The sequence below is a fragment of the Vombatus ursinus genome, unplaced genomic scaffold, assembly GCF_900497805.2.
Source record: "Vombatus ursinus unplaced genomic scaffold, bare-nosed wombat genome assembly UNPS02009205.1, whole genome shotgun sequence".
NCBI classification, from domain to species: domain Eukaryota; kingdom Metazoa; phylum Chordata; class Mammalia; order Diprotodontia; family Vombatidae; genus Vombatus; species Vombatus ursinus.
Genome location: NW_020948983.1, coordinates 42,907,080 through 42,919,697, shown reverse-complemented (window position 1 = coordinate 42,919,697; position 12,618 = coordinate 42,907,080). Strand labels below are relative to the sequence as shown.

Here is a 12,618-nt window from a genome sequence, read left to right as displayed (position 1 = left end):
CAAAGGGCTAGCATGTGGAAGAATGATTGACAGCAGAACTAAGAGCAATGTGTAGAAATTAAGAGTCAGACTGAGGCTCAACGTAAGGACAATTTTCCAAACAATTAAATCTATCTAAAATGGAAATGGGCTGTCTGGGGAGGAGTGCTCATTATTTGATTTTTTTTTAAATAGGTGACCATCATTATCACAGAATCATACATCTAGAGTTAGAAAAAACCTCAGAGAACATTAATTTAATGCCACCATTTTACAAATGAGGAAAATGACACCCAGGAATGTTAAGTGACTTGTACAAGGTTACATATTTGTTGAATGTGCTGTAGAAGAGATTTCTGTTTAGGTATGAATTGGATTAGATAGTTTATGAGGTCTCTTCCAAATAAAAAGAAATGTGGGATTCCTATAAGTATGGTGTCAGGAAGTCTAAAGTAAGGTATGAACTTGCTAAAATAATAATGACAACAAAAAAGTATTATTTAGGTTATCATGGAATCTGATCAAGGAAAGGATACTATTCCTGCTTGAGACAGACAGGATGATGACGATAGACAATAGAACAAAGCCCTGGGAGACACACAATTACCAGGCATGAACTAGACAAAGATCCTTTAGAAGGACAGAAGCTTAGATCTAAATGATCTAGTCAATGTGACTGGTTTACTAAATGCCAGTTTACTTATATATATAGTATATATATACTATATTCATTATTTGTGTAGAAGCTGGGCTGGATAACCTTTTTGGTCATCTCTTTTACCATATGTATATACAGTATTATAAGCACTTCTGCAATCATTGTTTTCTATATTTCTTCATAATTAACAAATTTGAAATACTCTATGTGAAAGATGGAGTGGTGTCAAACTCAAAAAGAAACAGGGGCCACTAAACCATATATAAAGATTCTTATGGGTGCATGTTGACTTAGAAAACCATATATTAACATTATTTATATTTTATTTATTTTATTAAACATTTTCCAAGTGTGTGTGTATATATATATATATATGTATGTATATATGTTTTAGGCAATTGGGATTAAGTGACTTGCCCAGGGTCACACAGCTAGTAAGTGTCAATCATTTGGTCTGAGGCTAGATTTGAACTTAGATCCTCCTGACTTCAGGGCCAGTGCTCTATCCACTGCGCCACCTAGCTGCCCCTTGCAATTACATTTTAATCTGGTTCAGGCTTTACTTGGGAATACTGTAGGCAGTGCTATGGCCCACAGGTTGTATGTTTGACTACTCTGGTGTAACAGGCAGAGTGCTGGACTTGGAGTCAAGAAGACCTGACTTGGAATCCTATCTCAGACACTTTCTGGCTATGTCACTTAACTAGGCAAGTCACTTAACTTCTTTCAGTCTCAGTTTCTTCATCTGTAAAACAGATATATTAGCACCTAATTCAGGATTGTAGTAAGGATCAAATGAGATTACATATATATGTATATGTATACACACACTCATATATATGGAAAGAGAGAGGGAAGGAGGGAGGGAGGGAGAGAGAGGGGGAGAGGGGGAGAGAGAGAGAGAGAGAGAAAGCAGGGCAGCTCCATGACACACAATGGTTAGAGTGCTAGGCCTGACGTCAGGAAGACTCTGTGAGTTCAAATCTGGCCTCATACATTTACTAGCTGTGTGACCCTGGGCAAGTCACTTAACCTTGTTTGCCTCAGTTTCCTCATATGTAAAATGAGTTGGAAAAGGAAAGGGCAAATCACTTCAGTGTCTCTGCCAAGAAAACCTCAAATGGGATCACAAAGAATTGGACATGACTAAATAACTAAACAATAACAAAATTTATAAAGTGCTCTTCAAAACTTAGAGAAATATATATTAACTATTATTACTATGAAATGTTTTATAGTGATTTAAGTATCTATTGACTTTTACTATCTGATCATAATAGACTATACAAGACTACATTCTTAGGTACATTAAAAAGCATACTGCTTTAAGATTAGGCTTGATATGACCCAAGTCAGGGTTAGATTACAATTTTACTTTCAGAGAGCAATGCTTTCCTCTATTTCCTATTAGCATATGGAAGCTACTAAAGCACAGAGTTTTTGGGAGAGGGCTCTGAAATTCTATTCAAGCTGGCACAGCACAACTTGCTGGATAGGCTGGAGTAGAATTAATTACCTTGCAAGAGAACAGACAGCAGTGGTTATTCTGTGACAGTGTCATTATGACACTAGCTTAGTTAATTTAATGTAGCTTATCAATGCAGTTGTCAATTGTCATTTAATTGATAGACTCAAATGTACTATTTGATGCTACTGACAAACAATAGTATTTTACATATGGAAAATCTGTGAGATGTTTTTATATTTTTAAAACCTAAAAATCTGGTTACCACAATTAACTTTGGAATAGGTTTATTCATTCACTAACTAATAAGGTCAAGATTTTAAAAAAGCATCATAAAACTGAGGTAACAACTTTAAGAGGTAGTTTATTTTTTCCTTCTATTAATGTTTATGTGTCGATACCATGTAATATTTTTAAAAGCCCTATTTAAGAAAAATACTAGGCATGTGAACTTTATAAAGCAAGGAAGTTGTCCATCTGCACGGCGGCTAATGCCACAAGGAACTTTTTCATGTGGCTTCTGCAAGTCCTGGATTCTGTCTAAAACATTTCCACTTTCTTTCTCTTAGACTCCCAGATCAAAGAACTTTCTTTTAGAAATAAGCAAAAGCTATGATTCCTGAACAAGCTCCATTTTTATTTTTTTTAAACTTTAAGGCATTAGCATATGTATTCCACATGGCTGAAGATGGAACAAAAAGGTCTTGTGTATCTGTGCTGATGTTCTTTTAATCAAATCAGGAAAGTAAGCATGGAGCAACAGCATGTACTAGATAGACTAAAACCTTTGTTTATCACATAGGGACCATTCTAAGACTCATTTATTTTATAAAAAGGTGATTTCTCAATAAAGTGAATAGAACAATACAGTCACAGTACCATGTCATCCAATGCAATGGGCCAGCATAATTTGTGTGGAACAATATATCAATTTTCATTCTAGTTCAAATAAAATAAAAGCTGAATATCATATAACTAACTACTAGTAATAGCAACAAAAGCATTTTGAAAGGTTGGAGGTACAGGGTTCATTTACTGTGAATAAATGGCATTCTCCCAGTCCAATTTCTTCTAACAAAACTAAGAATAATTTACAGCACACTTCCAAAGTCTTTAGAACAAAGTCTTTTAAATATCTATCAGATAAGTCTTTTCAGGGGTAAAGAAGGACCTCATTCAGACTAGAAACACAAGGGCTTGATCTCACTAGTAAATGGCTATGACATGCTCTGTTTCCAGCTTGGGTTGGTTCATCCTTCTTTAGGTAGTCTAGTGGCTCACTGCTCCTGAGGGTTCATCATATTGGTAATAGACTTCTTATGGATATCAGATGACCTAGTCCACTGGAGAGAGCCACCAGCCTCATCCTCATCCTCCCTAGTTGAATGGATAACAGACGTTCACTTGGAAATGTCTTTTGCAAAGATTTATTTTTAACCACTTTAGATAAAGATAGATTCTGAAATGCTATAGGTTCTTTTTTAAAAATAATTTTATAAAATAAATATATTATAATTATATGTTATTTTATATAAATATATAATTATAATTATAGAATAAAAATATTTAAAACTAAATCATGTTACAAAAGCAGATTATTTAAGTTTGATGTACTTAACTTTATAATTAAGATTTAAAAACAAATTTAATTAAAAATTAAAGTGAATTTTAATAGTCAAGAGTTCACACCACCACTAAATTAAACCCTAACTTAGAAGAGTCCTTGCTTTCCTTTGTTATGACTGACAAATGACCAAAGCAGATATTTGTTTCTAAAAGAAAACAGAAATATCTCTAAAGACCAAATAAGTTAAAATTTACAGATTCAAGAAAGATGAAAACAAGCACAGATGGGAAAAGAAATCATGCCTGTCTTCGTAACTTAGCTCCAAAACATGCAGCAATGTGCTCTATCAGAACTTCAGGACAGTTATCTGTGCTTTGCATCCCACTCCAATTCTTTACTAAAGTCCGGCTGATGTTGAGTTTTAGAAAGGAATCACTATCCAGTGACCAGTGCATGCTGGCCCTTATAATATCTGTCAATTTAATGAAATCAGGAAGGGAATGGCAGCTTAATTAATGGGCACACTTTACCTTTTTTTGGGGGAATCTACAATTCTTACTTGCTTCAAGAGTCCAAATACATTAGTCACTCAGCCAAAACAAACAAATCCCAAAACATTCATTAAGTGCTTACTATGTGTTAGATGTCTGGAATACAAAGAAACGGAAAAACAATTCCTGCCCTCAAGAGTTCACATTTTAATAGGTGAGAGAAAATATAAATAACTAGGTATATACAAGATACATAAATAGTAGATAGAAGGTAATCTCAGGAGGGAAAACACTAACAGCTGGAAAAGAAAGCCCTTTTGCAGAAGGTAGTGTTTGAAGAAAGTTAGAGATACCAAAAGGCAGTGGAGAGGAGGATGAGCATATGAAACATGAGGGACAGCCAGTGAAACACTATGGAGTCTGGAAATGCAGTGTTGTGTGTGAGGAAGAACAAGAAGAACTGTGTTGCTGGATCACAGAGTACCTTGAAAGGAGTAAGGACTAAGAAGACTGAAAGGCAGGAAGGGGTCAGATTATGACTAGGCTTACATTTCAAACAGAGGACTTTATATTTGATCCTAGAGGTATTAGGAAACTACTGGCATTTACTGAGTAGGGGAGATCAGATTTGCCTGTACATTAGAAAAATCACTTAGGCAGCTGAGTGTCAGATAGACTGGAATGGCAAGACCAATTTATTGAAACAAATAGTCCAGGGTGAGAGGTGTTGAAGGCCTAAACTACAGAAGTTACTGTATAAGTAGAAAAAAGAATGTGTATATAAAGTTGTGTGACTCTGAACAAGTCACTTAATTCCTCTCATACTATTTCATTCTTTGTTAAAAAAAAAGAATAAAAGTACCTACTTCACAGGGTTGTTGTGAGGATCAAATGAGAAATCTGTAAAGTGCTTTGCAAAGTCCAAAACTTTTATAAATATGAGTGATTATTATTGTTATTTAGCTGAATGTGACAAGGGTTAGTAGCAGAAGTGCAAATGAAATATCCATACAATAGCTAACATTCTATGTCTTTTCACCCCTTTTCTGCTAAATTCCTTGAGGAAGTTATCTATACTGGGTACCTCTGCTTCCTGGCCTCTCACTATCTTCTAAACCCTCTGTCAACCAACTTCTGATCTCATCCTTCAGTTAAAAAATGCTCTTGCCAAAGTTACCAATGATCGCTTAATTTCAAAATCTAATGGACTGTTCTCAGTCCTTATCCTCCTTGTCCTCTCTGTAGCTTTCGATATAGCTAATCACATTTTTCTCCTGGTTACTCTTTTTTTCTCTGTTTTTTTCATTACACTTCTCTTTTCCTAGTTCTCTTATTATTTCTCTGACCACTTCTCAGTGTCCTTTGCTCGTTCTTAATCCATGTCCACTAAATGCAGATGTACACCAAGGCTTTGTCCTGGGCCCTCTGTCTTTTCTCCTTATGCCATCTCACTTGGCGATCCTGTCAACTCTCATAGGTTCATTTATATTATTCACAGGTCTGATTCATTGATTTGTATCTATATATATCTATTCATATATAATAATATATCTATAGGCATCTGTAGATAATGTAGATATGAAAGGAGGGTGATATGAAGATATGATTGAGAGAGAAAGAGAGCCAGAGAGAGAATGGAAGAATGAATGAGTACAGGCATGAGTACAGGCACTCTCAGGCCACACATCTAGCCTGTGTCTCTTCTGACCTCCAATCCTACATTGCCAGTTCTTTCAGACATCTCAAACTCAATGTGTCTAAAGTAAAAGTCATTCTCTTTCCTCTAAATCTTCCCGTCCTCCCAACTTCACTACCTCTGTCAAAAGCACTACCATTCTCTCAGTCACCTAGGTTTGGAAACTTACTCATTCTCACCCCATATGTGAAATCCATTGCTAAATCTTGTAATTTCTACCTTTTCAGCAACTTTAAGTGTTTAAGGCAGGATTTGAACTCAGAATTCCTTCTTCCAAGCCCAACAATCTATGTACTACACCATAGCTGTAGAGGGCCCCAAGGAATATGAGGATAATTGTTTTGTAAGAGTTTATTCACTGCTGAAAGGAAGGATTCTGTCACATTAGCAATTAGGCTATTTCTGTTCTAAGCCACCTTCATGCAAGATAGCCATACATTAAGATATCTGTTGTCATTAAACTATAGATGACTATAAACAACAACCCAGGCCTCTCAAAATATCTTTTTAGAGCAAAATGATTTCTACAGAATGGTTCTACAGCATTCCAATAGCCCTAATTACTACTATGCCATGTCTCTAGCACCGTCTGTATATGAATGGTAGGCAGCAGTGAAATACAGGCTATAGATTTCAGGCTGTAATCAGGAGAACTAAGAGAAGCTAGAGTAAAGCATAATGGACCAGTATGGAAGCGGACTGAACCTGGGGCAGAGTCTAAAAGCCAATGGATCATTTAGATCCTCTGGTCTGTAACCAGGTGAAGTAAGGGTACTAAAAATTTTGGGGAAAAATTCATAAGTCATTGCTAGGTATAAGCAAGAGTTGGGATAAAAAGGATAAGGACTAGGGCAAACCAAAAACTAGGTGCAGCTAAGTGAGGCAGGAGATAGAGCACTGGGCTTGGAATCAGGAAGACTCATCTTTGTGAGTTCAAATATGGCCTCTGACACTTACTAGCTGTGTGATCCTGGGCAAGTCACTTAACCCTGCTTGTCTCAGGTTCCTCATCTGTAAAATAAGATGAAGGAAACGGCAAACCACTCCAGTACCTTTGCCAAGAAAATCCCAAATGGGGTCACAAAGAGTTGGATACGATTGAACAACAACAACAATGCAAACTTTAAGACAGAAAATAAGCAGACAGACAGGAGTTAGGAAGACACAAATATCAAAGGGGAGAGAAAAGCCAGATGTCAAAATTTGAAAGTAACGATTAATCAATAAACATTTATTTAGTGCCTATGAAGTGTCAGGCACTTTGGAAATTATCCCTTGCCTTAAGGAGTTTAGATTCTATCAGGGGAAATGTAAAGGAAACTTGTTTGAGGGGATAGCAACTGAAGGGGATAAGGAAAAGTCTCCTTTAAGAGAAGGAATTCAAACTGAGGCTCCAAAGAAGTCAGAGATTCTAAGAGGTGGAGATGAACCAGGAGTCAATTAAAAGCATGGGGACAATCTGACCAAATGCACAGATACGGGGGATGGAATGAAGTGTACAAGGAAGAATAATTAGGTCTATTTGACTGGACCACAGAATGTAGGAGTGGGAGTAAAATATAATAATTCTAGAAAGGGAGGTTGCTATACCAGATTGTGATGGGCTTTGAATGTTAAACAGAGGGCTTTGTATTTTATCATTGAGGAAACAGACAATCCCTGGAGCTTTTTAATCTAGGTAGTGATATAGTCAGAACCTCAGCTTTTGGAATACCACTCTGGCAGGTGTATGGAGGATGGATTGGAATGGAGACAGAGTAAGACATAGGGAATACAATTAGGAGGCTACTACAATAGTTCAAGCAAGAGGTAACAAAGGCCTGAACTAGGACAGTCTTTGTGCGAGTAGAGGGAAAGAGGTAGATATAAGAGATGTTGTGCAGGTAGAACTGACAACACTTGGCAACTGATTGGATATGGAGGTGAAGGATGGGGAGAGAGGGTGAGAAAATGAGGATGACTTAAGTTGTAAAGTTAGGTGGCTTGAAAAATGATGTTCTTTCAACAGAAAGTCACTTAACCCCAATTACCTCACCAAAAAAAAAAGAAAAAAAAAGAAAAAAGAAAGAAAGTAAGAAAGAGAAAAAGAGAAGAAAAGAAAAGGTCATTAGGGTTGAAAACAGGAAGAAGTGAAAATCATTTATTAAGCAACATGTGAAGCACTGTGCTAAGGTCTGGGTATACAAATACAAAAATGAAGACAATTCTTGCCATCAATGAGCTTATATTTCAATAAGGGAAGATAAAAAAATGCCAGACAGGAGATAATTTGAAAGTTACAGGAATGAGTAGAACTATATAGCAAAATAATGACAGCCCCTTTCTGAAAGCACTAGCAAAGTGGATTTAATTACGGCCTCAGAACTGGAATATGGGGGAGGAAGAGTACAGAGGAACTTCTCTCCAAATGCAATGGCCTCTGACACTCTTGATCACTCTTTTTTTCTTGAAACTCTCTTCAATTTGTGTTTTTGGGACACCACTCTCTGTTGGTTCTCCTCTTACCTATTAGACTGCTCCTTCTCAGTCTCTTTTGCTGGATACTCATCCATTTCAGGCCCTCTAACCATAGGTGTCCCATTAGGCCCTCTTCTGTCCTCTCTCTAGGTTCTCTATTCTGATGATTCTCAAATCTATTTACCCAATCAATCTGCTATCCTCTTATCTCACAACTCCAACTGATTTTCAGACATCTTGAACTGGATGTCCGATAGACATCTTAAATTCAACATGTCCAAAACTGAACTCATTATAATTTCTTCCTTATCATTAAGCCCTTTCCCCTTTCAAACACATCTATTACTGGTGAGGGCAACACCATGTTCCCAAGTCCCTCAGGCTTGCAAACTGGGAGATATTTTGTACTATTTACCATCTCTCACCTGCTATATCTAATCTTTGCCAAGGCCTATTTACTTCACCTTTACAATGTCTCTCAACTATGGCCCCTTCTCTTCCATGACATTGCCACCACTCTGATGCAGACTTCATCACCTCATTCCTGAGCTATTGCAATATCCTTCTGGTAGATCCACTGCCTCAAGCCTCTTCCCACTCCAATCTATCCTTCATTCAACCACCAAAGTGATTTTCTTAAAGTGCAGGTCCAACCATGTCACCACCTTACTCAATAAATTCCAGTGGCTCTTTATTGCCTCCAAGATCAAATACAAAATCCTTTGTTGGCTTTCAAAGCCCTTAATAACCTAGCTCCCTCCTAACTTTTACAGCCTTCTTACACTTTACTCCCCATCACACAGACTTTGATCCAATGACACTGGTCTCTTTGATGGTCCAAAAATAAGATTATCCATTCTCTTGCTTACTTGGACATAAAGTAAATGTCATTTGTTCTCTTTTGTCAATAACGTATAAGGCAAAGTTCTCTTCTGAGAAGGAATAGGAAGGGTGTGATATGGGAGGCTTGAGAAGGGGAGCTTTGGAACTGTCATTTTGGGGAATATGATAGAAAGTCAATTAGGGAACTATAAAAAGACCAACATATAGCAGTAAAGGTAAAATTAAGATGGGATAATATTTTTGCCATATACCCACTCTGGTAAAGTTGTCTAACTTCTGCTAGCATGACAGTAAGGAATCAGGAGAAGTCAAAGGCACAAGCATTTTCTCTGGTTGTCACATATGCCTGGAATGCTCTCCATCCTCTATTCTAACTTCTGACCTCCCTAGCTTCCTTTAAGTATCAACTAAAATCTCACTTTCTGTAGGAAGCCTTCCCTAGTCCCTCTTAATTCCAATGTCTTCCCTTTGTTGATTATTTCTTATTCATCCTATATATAGCTTGCTTTGTAAATAAGTTTGCATGTTTTCTCCTTCATTAGATTGTAAAAGCTACTTGAAGGGAGGAACTTTCTTTTGCCTCTTTTTGTATTCCCAGGGCTCAGCACAATGTCTGGTACATAGTAGGTATGTTTGTGTGTGTGTGTGTGTGTGTGTGTGTGTGTGTGTGTATTGTGTATGTATTTTGTTGTTGCTGCTGTTGAGAAGATGACTGCAGAATGAAGTGAAGTACATATAGCTGGGGCCTGGCCTAGATGGAGTGGGAGAAAAACGAAACCACCAATCAAGATTAAATGATTAAGAGATCACTAGTAACTTTGGAGAGATTGCTTCACTTAAGTGATGAGGTTTCAAGATAGATTAAAAATAATTTAAAAGTGAGAGGAGAGAAAGTGGAAGCAGAGAGCATAAATAGTTCTTTCTAAGATATAGGACAATTGCTGGAGAGCAAGATAAGGTGAAGTGAGGGTTTTTTTTAAGGATGTTGAAGACATGGGTATGTTTGTAGGCAGTGTGGGAAGACACTGTAGTAAGAGAGAGATTAAAAATTAGAGAGAGAGAGAGAGAGAGGGAGAGGATGGTTATAAGGGAAATCTGCCAGAGGATATGGGAAGAGACAAGACCAACGGTATGTGTAGCATACAAGGACTGACACTGATGAGCATAAGGGCAATTCTTCATCAGAGACGGGAATATAGGAGGGAATGGGGGAATGATATCAAAGGGTTTTGGGATGTAGAGAAAAGGAAAAGACAAATTCACTGCAAATGGCCTCTATTTCTTCAGTGAAATATGAGGCAAGGTTCTCTTCTGAGAGGGAATGGGTAGAGAAGGGTATGGGAGGCTTTTAGGAGAAAAGCTCTGAGAAACAGCCACTTTGGGGAATGTCATAGAAAGTCAATTAAGGAAATATTATAGAAGTGAAAGTCCAATTAAGAATTAGATAACATATATCTAGTGTATCAACTCAGCAGATGTATACGATTTCCTCTACCACTGAGGGAAAGAATTAGGAGAAGTCAAAGGCAAAGCAAATGAAGAATAGGTCGAAGGTAGCAGAATCAGGAAAGAATCTGGAAACACTGTTTCTTGCTTTGGGCTCAACAGCTGTTATATATTTTCTGTTTAGAGAGAAACCAACCCTAAGGGCATGGCTCTGTAACGGTGAAGAAAATAAATGAGAGCACTTGGCTAAGATGAAGAGTGTGAGCATGTATGGGTTTGTAAGGATGGGAAAAGCAGCAGTTTCGGGCAGGCATACCCTCATCAGCAGGCAAAAAGAATGGTGATGGCAACCAAAGCGTCCATGGGGCTGAGTGACCCTAATAAAACCCAGAGATAAGGATATTAATGTGACCCCTGTGCATCTGAAAGAATGTCTAACACTTCACAGGCTTATTCCTGGCACCAAGGGTATTGAAATACATAACTGAGGAAACATGAAAACAACATGGTTACTCACATGTGCATTCCTACTCATGAAGACAAATAATCTTTCTCTGCTTATGGCTTTGGAAAATCTGTGCATGGGCTTATATATACCTGCCCTATAAGATGGTGATTAGAGAATAAGGAATATTAATTCTTTAGAAAAAAATGTGAAATTGTTTCTTTTCCTTTGTCACATCATTCCTGTTCTTGATCTGTTTACTGAGGAAGGCTGCTTGTTTCTGAAAGTTTTCTTTGTTTAATTAGCTTTTTGAATAAAAAATTTAATTGTTACTTAGGGAACAATAATTTCCAAAAAATCATGAAAATTAACTGTTGGTTGATTAAGGGGATTTAATTTTTCCAGTGTTTTAAAGAGTTCTTAAAGAGATTTTTGAGTTGGAAAGTTAAAAATAAAATATATAATGTGTTGGCAAAAGTTTCTTTTCTTCCAAGGGAACAATGATAGATCCAGTTCATTGCCCTCAGAGATAAATTATTCATAAAGAAAAAAGAAAAATGCTTTTGTGAATAAAAAATGATGATAGTTATTATGACATTTTAAGGCTCTTTGGGGTTTCATATTTCAATTTTTAAATGACCTTTTTTTTTGTTTACAAGTTAGTGAAATAATTCAGTTCTCAGTGAAAACAAATGCATTGCTTATCGCAGAGGTTTATGTTCTTTGACATATAGTGAGTCAAACTAAATCACTTACAGAAATCTATGATGGATAATATATTACTATTAGCCACATGACATTCGTAATTCAGCAGGTGGTATAGCCAATTATAGAAGCCTTTAAAATAATAAGGTTTTTTATTTTTAAAATTTTTTGGTCTGGCTCTATTACTGATTATAGTATTTTGGTATTTTAGTAAAAATTCTAGTATTTTAGTAAAAGGAGTTTATCTCTCAAGTTGGAAGCCAAGTTTTCATTAGTGTCTACTTTTTTTTTTTTTTTTACACATATGCCACATCCTTTGTCAGGACTGGACTTGGATTCAAATAAACGGGTTAACAGGAGTTTTGTAAACTGGGGCAGGTTACAAAGGCGTTTCTGATGTTTGGTTTCTTCTTGTATAAAAATGGAAGTCAGATTTTGATAGTAATTTTATTATTTACTTCACAAGGTTGTTGTAAGGGAAAAAAATCTTTGTAAATGGTGAAGTGCTATATAAATGTGATAGGAATAGGGCATTTTGGGTAACGCCTAACTCAGGCCAGTCCAGTGATTTGGGTTTGGGGATTAAAATGCAATAAAGTACTTAGAGACCATGAAATGCAATACAAATAATTCTACTGATAAGAAATGAAAAGAACCAATTTTAAAAGGATATCAACTCAAATAAATTACTGCTCTTTTCTTCTATAAGTCCTTATGTCGACCAGCCATGTTAGGTCAGGAAGGCATTCCCAGAAGGCAGCAGGAGCTCAGGAAAATTCTGGATACTAATTTCCCTTGGCTTTGACTTTTTATGCCTTAGAAAGCAAAAAAAACTCAATAGCTTCCTCAACCACTTAAAGGACCAG

At 36.7% G+C, this 12,618-nt stretch overlaps 1 protein-coding gene across 2 annotated transcripts in view; it reads right to left on the bottom strand.

The window, feature by feature from the left end:
* Positions 1–12,618, bottom strand: part of LRRC28 (leucine rich repeat containing 28) — a 194,817-nt gene that overhangs the window by 50,589 nt on the left and 131,610 nt on the right. The window lies entirely within an intron of this gene.